At 39.5% G+C, this 19,663-nt stretch overlaps 1 long non-coding RNA gene across 3 annotated transcripts; it reads left to right on the top strand.

The window, feature by feature from the left end:
• The first annotated feature begins 720 nt into the window (after positions 1-720).
• LOC143684207 (uncharacterized) lies at positions 721-6,461 on the top strand. 3 transcript variants are annotated; one of them, XR_013175906.1, is made up of 4 exons: positions 721-781; positions 1,535-1,688; positions 3,973-4,082; positions 6,296-6,461. It is a non-coding gene; the product is annotated as an uncharacterized LOC143684207 (long non-coding RNA). The 3 variants fall into 3 exon arrangements; XR_013175910.1 differs by having other exon boundaries at positions 754-816; positions 1,535-1,639; XR_013175908.1 differs by having other exon boundaries at positions 754-816.
• Positions 6,462-19,663: the final 13,202 nt, after the last annotated feature.

The following is a 19,663-nucleotide window of genomic DNA, read 5'->3' as shown; positions in this document are numbered from 1 at the left end:
TTTTACAGTTTCACAGAGAAATTCAGAATTCCCCCTTTTGCTCCCTCTGGGAGAAGAGTTCACTGACCCAGTTGAGCCCATCAAAGGCCCAAAGTAACAACAAAGCTGCCCAAAGTAGCCATTTGGATCATGGAGTGAGGGTAGAAGGCTGTCATATGTGAAGGGAGAAGGAAGGGCAGATAGCAGCCGCTATATGTATGATACCTAATTTCGTTATCTCTCTAACACTCAGTACAGCTTCTAAGGCAAGGCTATTATTGAATTTATTGACTATTAAGCTATTTCTGGGCTTTCAAACAGTCACCTATTGTATCCTGTTTTAGTGTTAAGTTCCTTGGCCAATTTCCAAGTCTTCCTGTTCCATCCTACTAATCTACCTTATTTCCTGGCTTTCCTTGCCATGTACCTCTGGATTCTCCTAATTCAAGCTGCCCTACCTTCCCTTTTCTGAAGATGCATATTTACTCACACCTTTTACTTCTTTGTCATATCCTACTTATATCTCCTGTTGAGCACCTTTTCTATAATTTCTTAAGTCAGAATATAGCACTGAGAAACATCATGCTGTCTTATTAATGAAATGTTTTGAATCTACATTCTTTGTTTCCTAACTAGATTGTAGGTTCCCCTGGCAGGGACCTGGCATTATATTTCCTTTGGCTGTGCACGTGTCACAGTGTTAGGTTTTGCTTCATAATCAACCATCCCAAGGCTTTGAGGCTTAAAACAGCCATTTATTGAGCTCATGTTTCTGTGAATTGACAGTATGAGCTGGGCTCAGGTGGGGTGTTGTCCAGGCTCACTCGTTTATCAGTGGTCAGTTTCTGGTCAGCTGGGCTGCTCTGCCTCTGGGAATTGCCGAGGTTTTAGTGCAGTAGGGTGTCATCATCCAGCAGCTAGCCTGGGCACATTTACAAGAACAGTGGGAGAGGAAATGCCCAGTGTACAGGCATTTACCAAGTCTGTATTTGTTGCACCCTTGCTTTTGTCCTAATGGCCAAAGCAAGTCACATGACCAGGACTGGAGTCAATGCAGGAAATCATTGTGCTGTTTTTCTAGGTCAGGAAAAGGCAGGCCAGACAAAAAGCCTGTGTATTAGCTAGGATTCTCCTGAGAAACAGAATCAGCAGGAGATATCTGTAAATATAAAATGTATGAAAGTGTCTCACGTAACCATGGGGATGTAGTGTCCAAGGTCTGTAGGGGAGGCCATGAACTGGCAGCTCCAATGAAGGTCCTTAACAAACTCTCAGGAGATGCTGGCTGGGCAACTGTGGGGATATAAGAGTCTAGGATCTGTAGGGCAGGCCACAGCTGGCAGCTCCAATGAAGGTCCTCAGTGAACTCTCAGGAGAGGCTGGCTGGCTGAAGCAGGAAGTGATTTTCTCTTCTGACTCCTCCTTAAAATCCTTCCCATGATTAGATTAAGTGTCACTCATTACAAAAGACAACCCCCTTAGCTGACTACAAATTCAATCAGCTGTGGTTGTAGCCAACATGATCATGATTTAAGTCCATGAAATGTCTTCATAGCAACAGACAGACCAGCACTTGCCTGACCAGACAACCGGGTACCACCACGCCAAGTTAACCCATGAACCTGACCATGACAGCCTGTAACGAGAGATAAGTGTATCAGTGGGTAGAGAAATTTGGGCATCTTTCTCCACATAAACCTGGTTCTTTGGTATGGCTTCCCTGATAATGTTCTAGTTCCATTTATAACTTTAAGAGTAAAACATTAAAATCTCTTTCTCTAGTCATTTAAAACTCCCCATCACTATTGGTCAGATATTTTTTTAATGTCAGAACCATAAGATGTTTTCTCTTTATTTTGATAAAAGTTATTCATACCACTGAACACTGATTTAAGATTTACTAACCTTGATTATTAAGCACAAAAAAGGATCTTACAACCATTGTGAGCATATGTGGAAAATCCCTGTCAAACCTTGTCTTTAATATGTTTTTATTTGCAATTTTTTGTGGTTATATATTTGCCACACAAAATCTGCTGTTTTTAACTACTTTCATGTGTACAATTCAGTGACATATTTACATTCTCAATATTATGCTATCACCATCCATTATCAATATTTTGGACATTTTCTTAAAAGATTGCAGTCAGATTTTGTTGCATACCAAATAACCTGAAAATCTCAATGGTTCATAACAATATTTATCCTCTTTCTTGTGGTCTCTGGGTTGGCTATGTTTCAGCTGAGCTTGGCTCAAATCTGCAAGTTGGGCTCAGATCTGCTCTACATGCTTTTTGTTCCTCTTTTACCAGTAGCTACTGGGGATGTGCACTTCACAAGGAGGTTCACGTGAGTGAAAGAGGCAAGCAGAATTGCCTAAGCACATTGAGGGCCTCCATTCATTTGTATGGTGTTTGTTGACATCCCATTGGTGAAAGCAAATCTTATAGGTCAGGTCTTTATCCAAAGCAAGGGATAAACAAGTGCTCTTGGCCTATCCAGAATCCCAGGCAAAGCAGGGAGGTCTAATTCTCTAGCTAGGAGGGAGTGAATAATTGGGAGCAATATCCAACCCCTCATGCCATTCTGAAACTCAAAGCCATCTCTCTCATGAGCCTTAATCACACCTCTTAGGAGGCCTTATGACATTGCCTGTCTGCGTCTCCCAACTGGACCTAATCACAGACACTGAGGCATGTAGGGGAAATGCCTGTGTTGGGTGCTTGTGTAGATCTCCTGCCAGGCAGCTATCCCCCAGCTGCTATTAGATGTTGACTCCTAATGGCTCACAGCTCTACTCCTTCTCTGGAGACCTGCCCTCAGCCTATGGCATGTGCTACCTTGGGAAAGGAAGTCCAGGGACATAACCAACTTCTATGGAGTACAAAAGGCCAGCCCACTTGCCCCAAGGTGAGGACAATTAGGCAGTAAAATGTATGTTCTAGTCCCCCTCTGTTTGTGGATCAGGCCGAAGTTAAATTTTCTTTGAAACCATATTCTTGCTTATCTTCTTCCCTATCCTGCTTCATTTGCTTCCTGATGGGTTTCTCTTGAGAAAACTCCCTAAAAAGCCAACTCCTTTTCTTTGGCTTTGCTTCTAGGGAAACTGACCTAAGCTGATGACTACTTGATGATATCTCCTCTGGTACTACCCAGAACCCTGCACACTCCTCAAGCTGTAACCATGCATGGAATGAATAAAAACTTATGTTTTCCTTTACTCAAGATGGATGCCAGAATCATCCACTAAGACTGCACCCAGAAGACTCAGTCATATTCATGAATATCTACTTAATATATCTTCCTCTGAACTACAGGGACAATATTATCCCTTATCCAACATCCTGTGTGATACACACATGTCTATAGTGTCTCCCTCATCCATCAGTTACTAGAAGGACATGTCTTTAGTCTGATGGTTTTAGACTTGGTGAACTCCTGTTGTTTTCTGCTGACCATTGTCCCTCCCTTTACACACCGAAGATGTTACCCTGGAGCCACAGGAGAGTTGAGATTAATTTTTGTAGAGGGAGTAGAGCAGAGTAAAGTGAGCAAAGGACTTTGGAAATGACACAGGGATGTTCAAACCATGGTTCTGCCATTTTCCTGGCCAAGTTAGTTAAGATCTTGAAGTCCCAGTTGAGCTTCTTCAAAATAAGGACACTGATACTTGAATACAATGATACTTTTTCCCAGAAAAATGTGTGATTGCCACTATGATTTTCTACCAGGCTGAGACATCTGGATGTGTGATACTTACTAGCAGTGCCCTGGGGGTGTGGGGGGTGGGGGGAGTTTGTATCATGTGGAGCAAATGTTGCAGGGTATGGCGATTAGGCAGCCCTGGGCCTGGAACACGGTGTCGATGATGTTCATTCATCTACTGCTTGCTACCTGTTGGCCTTGCCGCTCTTCTATTTGTATGTGCTGCCTCAGAATCTGATCAACAACCTTCTATTATTTATTCCCTCTCTTGCCTCCTTGTACCTGTAGGCAATTGATCAGCCAGGTACCCTTGAAAAGGTTTGCACCTGCTGACTTCCATCTCTGGAAATCAAGATTTGTGAAAACATGAAGGAACTGGAGTAAAAAAAAATAGAGAGGTATGTTGTCTGGAGAATAGAATGGTATGAAAAAGCTCAACACTAATTTTTACCCCAATCTTGTATCATTATGGTTTATTTTTGTTTGCTTTCAGCAGAAGTAGGTCTTTATCATTTCTCCGAGATGCATTGGTTCCATTGGCTCTTTGTAAAAAGTGTTCCTTTCATTTTCCTTGGAGGTATCCAAATCGCGTCTCCAGTTTCCGCTTCACATTCAGATTTCTGCTTTTCTCCACACAAATTACCCAAACTTTAGGGGCCCTAGCCCTGCTCTGGAGGGAGAGAGAGCTGAAAGATAAAAATATCCTCCTCTGCTTTACACCCAGAAAAATGTGTGGTTACAACTGTGGTTTTCTACCAGGCGGCGAGTGGTGGGCTGTGTGACGCTCATTAACAGTGTCCTGGATCTGAGATTTAGCTCGGCGGGTTTTTTCCATATCTGTGTCTCATATTGGCACAGAATGCAGCTGTATAAATCTCCAGCCACTAAATTCTGCTCTGCAATTCCCCAGGCTGTTCATTTATTATTAATTACAACCGTTATTTATATAGAACTGGAGAGTTTTACGTCAAGACCGAGGCCCAGCTAGAACATAAAATAGTGCTAGGATCAGCCCAGTGGCAGAGGGACACTAGGGATCAGTGTCCTTGTCTCTCCCCACTAGCCCCTGTCCCCACCAAGGGCAGAGGTGGAGAAAGGGTGAGGAGAACAAATATGGATCTAAAGCTGAGAGGAGAACAGGCCTGGCATGAGGTTTATGCCATGGCAGTTTCTCTTTGAAGCAGAAGAAGCAATGGACGAGGGTAAAGAGGAAATGCATTCTAAAATTTTGTGGCTGCAAGGTTAGCTCATATTATGCCTTAATTTACTGAACAGCTAATTTTTGAGCATCTGTTGTGTGCTGGGTGTAGGGAATATAGAGATGCACAAAAGAACATAGCCCCTGCCCTCCTGGAGCCCACATCTTAATTGCCTTCAAGGATGAGACTGGGACTGAAATCTGGGTGTTGGGATAGGGGAGGGTGATGGAGTAGGGTGGAGAGGGTGGCAGGAAGGGAATAAAATGGAAGACAATGACTTGAAAACAAAAAAATAGCACTGTTTCAGTTTCTTTGGCTGCTCAAGGGATGGCTTAAGTGATAGGAATTTAATGGCTCACGGTTTTGAGGTCAGGAAAAAAGCCCATATCCAGGTATCATCGAGATGCTGCTTTCTCCCTGACGACTGTGGCATTCTGGTGCGGGCTGCCAGATCCTTGGTCTTTAGCTTGTCCCATGGCAAGGCACACAGCAGCATCTCCTGGTCTCTCCCTTCTCTTCAGAGTTCTGTTGATGTTCAGTTTCTGGCTGTTCCCTCTGTAGCTTTCTCTCTGTATGTCTGAATTTCATTCTGCTTGTAAACAACTCTGATAATAGGATTAAGATCCACTCTAATTGAGGTGAACCATGCCCTAACTGAAATAACCTCATCAAAAGGTCTTCTTTATAATGGGTTCACATCCACAAGAATGGATTTGATTTAAGAACATGCTATTCTGGGACACATACAGCTCCAAACCACCACAATCGCACATCCTTTTACATGGAAAGCCAGTCAACTTCAACATGGCAGTTTTCTAGCCCTAGATTTTTGTTCTGATTCTCTCTTGGAAGAAAAATTCTGATACTCCAGTGCTGATAGAGGATAGTTCCAGCTGTTATTTAGCAAACACTTACACTGGGTTTGCACATGGAAGACACTGTTCTGAATGTTTCACACACATTAACTCATTTAATTGTTATAACCTCTCAAAGTCAACACTATTATCCTTCCCATTTTGTAGATGAATAAACTGAGGCACAAAAGTTAGCAATTTGCCAAGTTATACAGTTGGCAAAGCTGGGGTCCAAACCCAGGCAGTCTGGACCCAGGGCTGTGCTCTTGAACAAACTGTTTTGAAGACACTGTAGCCCTACCCTATTTCCACTTCTCAAATCAAATAATTATTCACTCACCCCCCAAAAAATTAAGAATACAGGGGCACAGAAGAGAGGCCTGCAGGAGCAAGAGATATGAACCACTCATTGTAATGCAGCAGGGGAAGAGCTCTAATGGAATCATGCATTTATCTTATATATTGCTATGGGGATCCAGATGAAGCAGGGGTTCTTTATTCAGCCTCAGTAGCCAGGGAAATTTTCACTGAGTTTTTCCTATTTGCATTAATCCTTAGGAAAGATCACAGACCCAGGATCACAGACACAGGCCTGTAGAAGTCTGGACAGTAAAATCAATGTGCCGAGTTGTCAGAGGAAAGGAAACAGCAGTGAGTGCTTTACCACGCTCAAGTGTCCATGCCCCTCCCAAGAATATTCAAAATTAAAACTTGTCAATATTTTGTTGGTCAAAGAAGTGTCTTTCAGTTTGTTGGGCCCACATGTGGTGACTTTTCACTGCAGGCCTTAAAGGACTAGTAGGATTTTACGGAGTGGGGGAGTCTTGTTTGGGTGGGTGCCTTGGTTTGGGTTCCCTCAGAAACAGACCCTGAAACAAGGATTTCATTGCAAAGGGTTGATTTAGGAGGTGGAGGAAGGACAGTAGAGGAGTAGGGAAGCAAGGCAGGGATGGAAAGGAGCTCAAACAGGATATGCCAGCCATCTCTGTGGGTTACTGGAGCTTGATCTCTCAGAATTCTTCCAGCTGAAGGGAGAGGGAGCTGGAGTGTTTATATGCCAATTCCCATCAACCATTGGTCCAGGATTGCTCCCAGGGCTTTAATTACTCATTCCTGCAAAGGAAGCTCTCCGGTGAAGAAATGCAAGGGCTGGGTACACAGGAAAGGCGAGAGTGAGGGGCTGTAGGCAGGCATCCACTTACAACAATGAATGTGTTTGCTGTGTCCTTGTGGAAGGAGCTAGAAGCAGCCAAGCAGAAGCAGAGAGTACCTGGTTTGTTAGGAGGACTCTGGGACACCTAAGGAAAGTCAGCCAATTGGATGCTCCCAGCCCTTGACTCTTGTTGTAACTAATCTGTGGCTGCAGTGTGTGGTGGCAGTATATTGTTCGGCAGGGGTTGTAGGGCACCCTAGCCTGCCCCTAGGCCCACCATCACCTAGCCTCTCTTAACATTTTCAAATTGAGCCTAGTTCTCCAGGCTTCCTGTTCATTCTGGGGATTTTCTAATATCCTTTCACTAAAATAGTTTCTCTGCTTAAATCACCTGAAATCCATTTCTAATCCTTCCAAACAGAGACCCTGCTGGACAAGAACGGGATGGGGTACTCTGTTTTAAAATAAAGCTTATGCTTAATTTTAGGCAATCCTTCTTGTAATAAATACAAGAGGTGATCGAGAGCATAAGAGCGGGAGTGTAATTCCAAGCAATCATGTTGGATGATATCTAGGGGCAGAGAATGAAAATTGGACAAATGAGAGCAATAGACCCTCACAGCCTAAAGCCAGGATGGAGGCTGGGGACAATTCTCGGATGAGATGGGACTTGAGATGGGGGAAAATCACAGAGTATCAGGGAAAGAGTTATCTTTAATCAAGAAATCTCATGCCCAAACACATAGGAGAAAAACTGCACTCAGTCTCCTAGGGGTAGGCGATTAAGTGTAGGCCCACTTTCCCCACCCATAATTTCCCCAGCTGAGAGGACAGAAAGAAATTTGCTAATAGAGCAAACCTAATACACTTTGGACTTTGCTGGCTTTTTTTTTTTTTTTTTTTTTTTTGCTTCCTTCTTAGCACCTTGTAACTAATGGGTAAATTTTTTATGCTTAATGCTTCACCATCCTGGTCTTAGTTATTCATCTTTTCATTTCTTACTGGTTTAGTGCTGAAAGACTGCTTGGAGAAAGCAGGAGGTCAGGATTAGCAAAATGGCTTGAAAGTTCGTGATCACTTCTTAAGAGGATGCTTGACGTTGCTTTGCATTATAGCGACCAAGGCTGCTTTGGACTCTACAAAGCTACAGGCTCTGCCACCGATCCTAACAGTGGCTCCCACATACCCCACTCCTGCCTTGACTTCCTTGAAACTAATCTTGCAGCTGTCTGGCTGCAGACAAAACAACTTGAACTGCAGAAGGAAAAAAATTCAAACACTAGCTCCTCCAAGTATCCAAGTAGCCCGGACCTCTCCCTCCCCTCTTCCAGCAGATGGCCTGCTGGTACTTTTCCACTGCCTGACTCAGCCAACCCCATGCCTTCCTCATAGTTGAGTTCTGTCTCTCTCGCCTACTAGATTAGCCCTCGGATAAAGTCATCCTGGCTGTTTAACATTACCTGGTGCAGTTTTTCCTTTGGCAGTAGTCTTAAGGTTCAATGCCAAAAAATGCAAATAGTCACCCAGAGTGGTAATATTTAGAGACTGTCATCGTTAGTGTGAATGAGATTTAGGTGCTGGACAGAAGGTAATGTTGATTACAGGTTACAGATGGGAGATTTGATTTTTGATTATGAAAGATGGTTCCAGGGAGAGAAAGGAGAAGAAGAAACACAACCGGGAGGAATGTTGAACCTGGAGTTAACCTGGATGGCTTGAACCCCAGTTAGGCTCCCAAGCAGATAATACAAGGAGTCACAGCACCTCTCAGGGCCTGATAAATCAGCTCTGGGGAGTGAGGCCTTTTCAAAGTCCATCCTTTCCCCGATATACAATAGGCCCCACCTTCCCTTTCCTCCAGGCTTAGTGCCCTTACCAACAAGCTCGTCTATGGGAGACTCACTGAATTACTGTAGAAGTCACTGTTTTCTAGGAGATTTGTTGGGAGCAGAATAAAGGCACAGAAGTCCAAAGTGGATTGGAATTGAATTATAATTTTATATAAAATCTCTTCCATTTTCTCGTTTTGTTTTTATTTATTTTTCTTCTAGAATCCTTTCTATTTTAACACTTGATGTTGTAGCCTGGCATCACTGAGCTGATACCCACAGTTCTGCCAAGTGGAGGGGCTGGACCCAGCGCTCAGGGGTTTGCATCCAGCCTCTGCTGCTCCCTGTGGATCGGCCTTCAGAGAGCGTAGGGCTCCGTCTCAGTTCTGGGTCTGAAGCATAGGCCTCGCCTAAGACTTCACAGGGCCTGAATCCCAAGGCCTAGCCTAAGACTTCAGCTATAGATATATCCTACAGAGTAAAATGTATTGAGATGAAGTTTAGGTATCTGGACAATTGTCAACCAAATTGTGATGGACTTGAAGTTTGCCTTCCTGACACTGAAATTTTGGGCATCACGTGCCTTCATTTGGGTTCTTCAGAAGAATGAGCCAAAATAAGAGCAAGTGGTTTACTGAGGTATTCCCAGGAAACATCAGTAGGGAAGTGAAGAAGTGGTACAAGGGAAGAAAAGAAAGCCAAAAAGAGGTGTAGGCAAGCTACTCCTGTGTACAGGAGTGGCTCAATCCCACTGGGGAGCTCTGAGACAAGTAGAACATGCCTCAGAGTTTCCAAGCAAGGGGAAAGAAAGCTGGAGCATTATGCTCCTAACCCCTGGCCATCGTTGGCTGAGGTTTGCTTCCCAGGATGCTAATTCCTTGCTGATTCTGGCTTACTCTCAGTGACTGTAGAATAAGCTCTTGTAGCTAGAAACAAAACAAATACTGCAGACAGAGAGTCTCAGGGTTGGCAACAGACTCCTTCACTGCGTAGAGGATAACTAGATAATATGGGCATCTGTCGCAACGTGGGGGCTGAACTAAAATGCTTGACTATTTGTAAAGCCCTGAACGAATGAAGATGTTGCTCCCTATCTTCTTGTTTTTTCTGCTGCCCCAACCAACGATCAAATATATTGAAAGCTTCCAAGGTGCCAGGCATGTATTAAGCTCTTTCCATTCTCAATTGTTTCTTTATTCAATAATTCAACCCAGATTTGCCGAGCATTCACTCCCCACTGATCTGTGACAAGTTCTTGGGGGAGAGAATGTAAGCACAACAATCACCCTCTCCGCCCTTGCAGAGATAATGTGCAAGTAGAGGAGAGAGGCATGGATCAGACAATCATATAAATAAATGTATGTGCTACGATGAAGGTCCTGATAGATAAACTGCACTTCCTGGAGAGCTGATTAGTCTGGGCGTCCAAAGAAAACTTTCCAGAAAATGATGTTTAAGCTGCGACATGAAAGGTGAGTGGAAGAAAACTAACTAAGCAGAGAAATGGAAACAGAGTACTATGAGTAGAGGAAACAGCAGTTGCGAAGACTCAGAGGGAGGTCAGAGCATGGGAAATTGGGGCAAATGAGAGTAGATCGGCTGGAAAATGTACCGAAGGCCACACAGCTAATAGGTGACACAGCAGGGCCAGTAGGTATTAAACCCGTGTTCTGTTGCCTTTAGTATGCCTCCTTCTCAATGTCCTGTCTTTTTCTCTTGCATTACATATGGTAGCTTTGTGTTTCCTTATGTTTCCTCCCCAATTAAATGTTTTTATTAAATTACAGACTTTGTAGGTTTACAGAAAACTCATGAAGAAAGTAGAGTTCCCATATACTCCCACCCCACACATACAGTTTTCCCTATTATTAATACTTTGCATTAGTGTGGGACCCTTGTTATAATTGGTGAAAAAATATTATTATAATTATGTAATCGATTATAATATTATAATCATAGGTTATCTGAGTTCACTGTGATTTACAATTCTATGGGGTGTTTTTTGTTGTTGTTGTTCTTCACAATTCTATGGTTTTTAAAATTTTTTATTCTAGTAACATATATATAACCTTAAATTTCTCCCTTTAATCACATTCAAATGTGTAATTCAGTAGTTTAATTACATTCACAATGTTGTGTTGCCATTAACACCATCACCAAATTTTTGCCATCACTCCAATCAGAAACTCTGTACCAATTTAGCTTTAACTCCCCATTCCCTGCCTCCACCCTTGGCCCTGGTAACCTGTATTCTAGTTTTGACTCTATGAATTTGCTCATTATAATTCTTTCATATCAGTGTGATCATGCACCTTTGTCTTTTTGTGTCTCTGTTTTTTATCACTAAGCATGATTTCTTCAAGGTTCATCCATATTGCTGCATGTATGAGAACTTCATTCCTTTTCACAGCTGAACAATATTCGATTGTATATATATAGCACATTTTGTTTATCCATTCATTTGTTAATGGACTCTTGGGTTCCTCCCATCTTTTGGCAATTGTGGATAATTCCACTATAAACATTTAGTGTAAATATCTGTTCAAGTCCCTGCTTTTATTCCTTCAAGTTTATACCTAGAAGTGGGATCGCTGGGCCATATAGTAATTCTAAACTTAACTCTCCAAGGAACTGCTAAACTGTTTTCCATGGTGTCTCCTCCATTTTACCTTCCCCCCAATAATGAACAAGTGTTCCTATTTCTCCACATCCTCTCCAGCAATTATTTTCCATTTTTCAATAATAGCCATTCTAGTGCATATGAAATGTTATCCCTCTGTGGTTTTGATTTGCATTTCCCTAATGGCTAATGATGTTTCCTGTATGTTTATTGGTCATTTGTATATCTTCTTTAGAGAAATGTCTATTCAAATCAGATATGTGGTTTTTCTCCTAGTCTGTAGGTTGTCTTTTTACCTTCATGATGAAGTCTTGATACACAAAAATTTTAAATTTTAACAAATCAGATTTCTTTCAGAATTCTAAATATTTCTCTTTTATTGCTTGTACTTTGGTATAAAGTCAAAGAAACCATCACCTAACACAAGGCCCTGAAGAGCTTTCCTATGTTTTCTTCTAGGACTTTCATAGGTTTTCTTCTTTTTTTTTGAAGTTGTATAGTTTGACTTCTTATATTTAGGACTTTGAAACATTTTAAATTAATTTTTGTAAATAGTATGAGGTAGGGGGTCCACCTTCATTCTTTAGTGTATAGCTATCTTGTTCTCCCAGCACAGTCTGTTGAAGAGACTATTCTTTCCCCATAGAGTTTAATTGTCACCTTTGTCAAAATAAATTAGCCATTGATATGAAGCTCTTGGTTCAATTCTTTATGAATTGTCTTTATGTCTGTCCTTATGACAGTGCCATGCTGTTTTGATTACTATAGCTTTGTAATAAATTTTAAAATTGGGAAGTGCAAATCCTTCAACTTAATTCTTCTTTTTCAAGATGACTTTGGCTATTCAGGGCCCCTTCCTCTTTCAGTGTAAATTTAATGACTGGCTGTACTAGTCAGGGCTCTCTAGGGAAATGAAACTGACAGGAGATATTTGACAGCTTTTTTTATTATTATTAATTAAAAAAAATTAACTAACACAACATTTAGAAATCATTCCATTCTACATATGCAATCAGTAATTCTTAATATCATCACATAGATGTATGATCATCATTTCTTAGTACATTTGCATCGATTTAGGAAAAGAGCTAGCAAAACAATAGAAAAAGATATAGAATGATAATATAGAGAAAAAAATTAAAATAATAATAAAAATAAAAAATAGAAAAAATATATAAAAAAGAAAAAAAAACAAAAACCCAAACAAACAAACAAACAAACAAAAAAACTATAGCTCAGATGCAGCTTCATTCAGTGTTTTAACATAATTACATTACAATTAGGTAGTATTGTGCTGTCCATTTTTGAGTTTTTGTATCTACTTGACAGTTTTTTAAAACTGTATTACCCAACTGTGGAGATGGTCAAGTTCAAATTCCATAGAGCAGCTAGGAACACTAATGAAGATTTTGATGCATTCTACAGGAGAAGCTGCCTGGCTGAAGTAGAGACGAAAATTCCCTCTTCTGACTGTTGAAGTCATCATTTCTCTTTTTAAAGACTTCAACTGCTTGGAAGTTGAATGTTTCTCATTGCTGAAGGCCATCTCCTCAGTTGATTGTAGATGTAATTAGCCATGGATGCAATCAGCTTACTGATGATTATGTCCAAAAAACTGTCCTCACAATAATAGACCAGTGCTTGCTTGCTTGACCAAACAACTGGGCACCATTACCTGGACAAGGTGGCATGGTAAACCTAACCATCACATTGGATTTACCATTTCTGCAAAGAAGGCTGTTGGAATTTTGATAGGGATTGTGTTGAATCTGTAAATCACTTTGGGTAGTATTCACATCTTAACAATATTTAGTCTTCCAGTCCATGAACACAGAATGTCCTTCCATTTAGGTTTTACTTGATTTTTTTTTTTTTTAGTAATTTTGTAGCTTTCTGTGCATAAGTTCTTTATATGCTTCGTTACATTTATTCATAGATATTTTATTTTTTTAGTAGCTCTGAAGTTAGCTGTGGGTTTTTCATATGTGCCCTTTATCATGTTAAAGATGTTTCCTACTATCCCTGGTTTTCTTAGTGTTTTTATCCAGAAGACATGCTAGATTTTGTCAAATACCTTTTCTGCATCAACTGAGATGATCAAAAGGTTTTTTCCTTTATTAATATGATGTATTACATTAATTTTCTTATGTTGAACTACCTTTGTATACGTGGGATAAGTCCCACTTGAGCATGATATATAACTCTTTTAAAGTGCTGTTGAATCGTCAGTATTTTGCTGAGGGTTTTTGCATGTATATTCATAAGGAATATTGGTCTGTAATTTCCCTGTGGCATTTTTATCTGGCTTTGGTATTATGGTGATATTTGACCATAGAAGGAGTTAGGAAGTGTTTCCTCCTCTTCACTTTTTTATTTTGAAGAGCTTGAGCAGGATTGGTATTAATTCTCCTTGGAATATTTGGTAAAATTCATCAGCAAAGCCATCTGGTCTGCAGTTTTCATTGTTGGGAGGTTTTTGATTACCGATTCAATCTCTTTACTTATTATTGAATAACAAATTACTTATTACTTTTGAGCTCTTCTATTTCTTCTTCAGTCAGTGTAGGTAGATTGTGTGTTTTTAAGAATTCTTCCATTTTATCTAGTCTTTTGGTTTGCTAAAGCTGCCAGAATGCAATATACCAGAAATGGAATGGCTTTTAAAAAGGGATTTTATTAAGTTGCTAATTTACAGTTCTAAGACCTTAGAAATGTCCAAACTAAGGCATCCAGACAAAGACACCTTAACTCCAAAGAAAGGCTGCTGGATCCAGAACACCTCCATCAGCTGGGAAGGCACATTGCTGGCATCTGCTGGGGTTTTTGGCTTTTTGTTTCAAACAGCTTCCCCAGGGGTATTTTCCTTCTACATCTCCAAATATCTGGGTCTCGTGTTGGCTCTGAAGATTTTCCAAAATGGTTCTCTCTTAAAGGACTCCATTAAGCAATCCCACCCACAATTGAATGGGTCACTTCTCCATGGAAGCAACTTAATCAAAAAGATCCCATCCAGCAATATTGAAACTGAATTAAAGAACATGGCTTTTCTGGGGTACACAACAGTTTCAAACCATCACATCTAGGTGATACAATTTGTTGTCATACAGTTGTTCATAGTGTTCTCTTACATTCCTTTTTATGGTGTTGGTAGTAATGTCCCACCTTTTATTTCTAATTTTAGCTATTTGTGTCCTCTCTCTTTTTTTCTTCATCAGTCCAATTAAGTGTTCATTGATTTTATTGTTTTTTTCAAAGAATCAATTTTTGTTATTGTTGCTTCTCTCTATGGTTCTTTTATTCTCTTTATCATTTACCTCTGGTCATAGCTTTAAGCTTGGTTTGCTCTTCTCTTTTTCTAGATCTTCCATTTCTGATGTTAGGACTCTGGTTTTCATTCTTTTTTTGTTTTGGCATGGGCAGGCTACGTCATGGCAGGCAAGAATTCTGCCACTGAGCCACCATTTTTTTATGTAAGTATTAAAGCTATAAATTTCCCTTTTGGCATTGTTTGCTTATCCCATAAATTGGGGTATTGGACTTTCATATTCATTTGTCTCAAGGTATTTCCCAATTTTTCTAGTGATTTCTTCTTTGACCCATTGGTTATTTGAGCATGTTGTTTAATTTCCACATTTTTTTTTTATCTTTCATTCTCCCTCTGTTATTGATTCTGATTTAGCTGAAGATATGTTCTTTGATTTCAATATTTTTAAATGTATTGAGACTTGTACTATGACCTAACATATGTTCTATCCTGGAGAATGATTCATGTGTACTAGACAAAAAATGGGTATTCTGCTGCCATTCAGTAAGTGTTCTATATACGTCTATTAAACCTAACTGGCTTACAGTGCCTTTCAGGTTTTCTACTTCTTTATTGACCTTCTGTCTGGATATTCTATCAATTATTGGAAGTGGTCTATTGAAGTCTCCTAGAACCATCTATTTCTCCCTTCAAATCTACAAATATTTGTTTCATATATTTGCGGTCTCTATTGTTAGGTGCAAATGTATTGATAATTGTTATGTTTTCTTGTGGAATTGACTCCTTTATCAGTATAAAATATTCCTTCTTGTTCCTAGCTTTTGACTTAAAGTCTGTTTTATCTGATATTAGAATAACTACCTCAGCTCTCTTTTTGTTACTAAGAGCATGGAATATTTTTTCCATCCTTTCACTATTTTTCCAACCTTGTTGTGACTTTTAATTTGAAGTATTTTGTAAACAGCATATAATAGGATCATGCTTTTTTTTTTTTTTTTATCCATTCTGCTACTCTCTGCCTTTGACAGGGGAGTTTAATCTGTTTACATTTAAAGTAACTACTGATACTGCAGGACTTTCTTCTGTTATTTTTCTCTTTGGCATTTGTAAGTCTTATACTTTTTATATCCTTTCATTCTTCCATTAGTTGCCAACATTAATTTTTTTTGTAGTTCACTATTTTTAGTCCCTTCTCATTTCCTTCTATATGTATTTTTCAGATATTTTGTTGTGGGTACCATGGGGCTTAAATTTTTTAAAAACTTTTTTTATTGTATAATATACATACAGGGCGGGCCACGGTGGCTCAGCAGGCAGAGGTCTCGCCTGCCATGCCAGAGACCCGGGTTCGATTCCTGATGCCTGCCCATGAAAAAAAAAAAATATATATATATATATATATACATACATACAAAGCAAAGAAAGAAAAAAATAGTAGTTTTCAAAGCGCTCTTCAACAAGTAGTTACAGGACACATACCACTATTTGTCGTGGGCTACAATACCATCAGCTCAGATTTTTCCTTCTAGCTGCTCTAGAACATTGGAGGCTAGAAGGAATAACTTCTTTTTTTTATCATCGCAATCAATGTTTTCTTTCTTTTTTAGTGAAAAATAACCTATATACAAAAAAGCAATAAATTTCAAAGCACAGTGCAACACTTAGTTGTAGAACAGGTTTCAGAGTTTAGTATGAGTTACAGTTCCACAGTTTTAGGTTTTTACTCCTAGCTGCTCTAAGGTACTGGAGACTAAAAGAAATATCAACTTAATGATTCAGCAATCATACTTATTTGTTAAACCGTACCTTCTCTGTATAACTCCACCATGACCTTTTATCTTTCCATCCCACTATTTAGGGGTATTTGGGCTATGCCCATTCTGACTTTTTCATGTTGGAAAGGCTGTCAATAATATAGGGTAGAGAGATGGAACTATCTGATGTTGTGGAGAGACTGCGCCCTCTAGGTTTCAGGACTTATTTGGTCCATGTGCTTAAATTTAACATCCTAAGTTATAACAGTCACGTTTGTTTTGATACCAACTAAACTTCAATAGTATACAAAAGCACTGTTCCTATACCCCTCTTGACGCCCCCCACCCCCACTTTTTGGCTGCACTTGTTACAAATTATATCTTTGTAACATTGTATGTCAAAAAACCATAGATTTATCATCACTTTTTGTTTTTGCACTTTAGTTTCTGTAAGAAGTAAAAAAATGGTGTTACATACCCAAAAAATACAATACAATAGTACTGGCAGTTATGTTTACTCCAATTAAATATTCTCCCACCATTTAGGTATTATCCTGTCGGGAATCTGCCCTGTGCTGGGTGTCACCCAATAAGCCAATCAATAAAACTAATTTGTGCTAATGGGGTGAGACACGTCCCTTTTATCGCAGGCTTTCTGAACGGTACCTTTTTGCAAAGTTGCATGACCAGTATTCAGGTCTTTGGCAAGCTGGCCCGGTAGCTTGTGAACACTCTAAAACTCCTACAAGGAGATTTTTCTCTGCACCCTTGTGCCAAGACGATGCTTCTATTAAAAAGAAAAGAAAGTGTTCATTTTCAGGTCAGAATTCCCCAGAAAACTGCCTTGATCAGATTCAAGAAGAAACAGAATGGAGATAAATCTGTGGTATTCTTTCTTTTCAAATCTTAATGATTCTTCTACACAAAAGCCTACTTTGGAAAAGTACATTGACTGCCTTGGGATATTCTAGAAACTGTCAATGGACTCGGATGATGACTAAATCAAGAATAGTGAATGGAATCTGGATACCAAGGGAATAGTTGAAATTTATTTTCAAATATATTCCATGTATTTTGAAAAAAAGCAATAGTCATTGTAATAAATCCAATTTATTCACATATGTCAATCATCACAGCTTCGTTTTCAATCTCAGGTGTCACCTAAATTAGCCAGCATGTGAAATCTAAAGAAAGAACAGTGTTTGAATTAAAGGTAGACCTTGACAGAAAACCCAACCGTGTTCTTCCGTTAACCTGGAGTCAATAGCTCCAATGGCTGGCAAATGTTAGTTTGCCTCCTCTTCCAACATCCCTCTCTCTTCCTGAGGACACGTGCCCACAACTGGAGCATTGATCTCATGATGATTTTAAGAGCCAAGCACTTTTAAGTGGCCCCGAGTAACTGTGTACCATGTATTAAAGGAGACTTTGCCTCACTAACACCCTGTTTGGGGAGACAGGTTAAAGCTGTGCAACACTATTGATTCGTAGTTGATAGGAAATGATGCACAGAAGGGCAGTGATCAGGGTGCTGTGTTTAATTATCACCTGTCTCCAGGTACACCACTCTCTGAACTCAGAAGCAGGTGCTGTCAGGATGGAAACTTCCATTGGCTGCTTGCTTTTGAGTATATGGGTTTCCTCCTTGCCTTTGATTTCTTTGCTATGAATTGGCAACTTATGGAGGATAAAGGAAAACACTTACAGGAAAGCCCTTTTCATTTATTTGATCCTCTGAATAGATTGGAAATGATGTTTACAAAGACACCCACTAGAGTGGACCTCTGTAGAGGAGTTATTTTGTGCCAAAAATCTACTCTGATTGAGAATTTGGCAGGAAAATTAAAGCTTATTTCCCCTCAAAGCTTGGAAACTAGACTTTTCAAAATCTCACGGAAGTTTTGATAAATTGTCTCTAAATCTGAACAATCCTTATATTGCTCTTGGTGCTGATATTTAGAAATATGAATTGTTATTCTATGACCATGACAAGTGCTTCTCCTCTCCACTGGAAAAAAACAGAGCAAGGAGAAATTAATGCACAATCAGCAAGGACTATGTTTATTCTTATAGGAAAAACTTGGAAAAATAAAAAATACAAGTTTGGTTAGATCATCCTCATACATGTTCTAAATGAGTAACACAAATGCTTCATGTGATAATAAAAGCACAATTTAGGTCTCATTTACCATTGGGATAGTTTGCCAAAAAAAGCTATCTTTCCACTGGGGAGGGCTCTTTCTATTTATGACATGTATAGTATTATGGGTGAATGCAATTAAAAGACAGTTTGCTTCTATGGCTTCTAAAAAGGGATATTTAGGAACTCTTGATTTAAAATTATTTAAAGTTGATAAGTTATACTTTTGGAAGCTTAAGAGAAAGGGTCTACTTATGTTCATCCTGGGAACTTTCTCAAGCAATACCTGAAGCTCGGGAAGGTGCTCTGAGAGATCCTTTGGTCAACAGATCAGCACTTCTCAAGCTTTCAGGAAGCAACAGATGGCTTGCTTCTATTTTGTGGTTCAGGGACCTGTGACTTCTATGAGGGAATTTGGCAAGTTGCCAGAGAAGATCAACACACACAAATTCAAATTCTCTTTTAGATTATGAAATAGATCTTTTTTTTTTCTCCTTACAAAATAAAATGCAAGCTAATTGGAAATAAATTCTGAGATTTTATAAGATAAAGAAATAAAGAGCATACAGTTTATCTGTAACTATAGTTAACATTATGGCATTTGTCAGTGGTTCTCAACTTTCACTCAGTATCAAAGTTGCCTGGGAACATGTCACAAACTACAGAAACCGGGACCCACCTCTCAGAGGTCAGTTTTAATTGATCTGAAGTTGGATCTATGAATTGGTATTTTTTAAAAGTTCCTCAGTGATTCTGGTATGCAGCCAAGGTTTAAAATCATTAGTTATACATATTTCAGGCATTTATAGTCACATAGCTATGGGAAAACACACTTTTATTCTTAAGAAAAACAAGATACTATTCTTTGCAGTATCTAGTAACCTGCCCCACCCCTTTACGTGTGTGGACATCATTCTAAGTCAGAATGTAGATTTGCATCATCCTTTTGAGTGTCTGCATGGCATTCTTTTGGAGGAATAAACACTCATTCAGTTAGCCAATCTCCTTATGATAGATACTGAGCTTGTTTCCAATTTCTCTCTATTATGAATGTCATAGTAATGTCAAGTTGCCATGGAAGTTTCTAAATGCTTACTTTCAAAGAAGACTGGTAACATGCACTAGTACCAGCCCTAAGAGCAGGTTTTGAGAAATACTGCTCTAA

The sequence above is a fragment of the Tamandua tetradactyla genome, chromosome 1, assembly GCF_023851605.1.
Source record: "Tamandua tetradactyla isolate mTamTet1 chromosome 1, mTamTet1.pri, whole genome shotgun sequence".
Lineage (NCBI taxonomy): Eukaryota > Metazoa > Chordata > Mammalia > Pilosa > Myrmecophagidae > Tamandua > Tamandua tetradactyla.
This window is presented reverse-complemented; position numbering and strand designations above follow the sequence as displayed.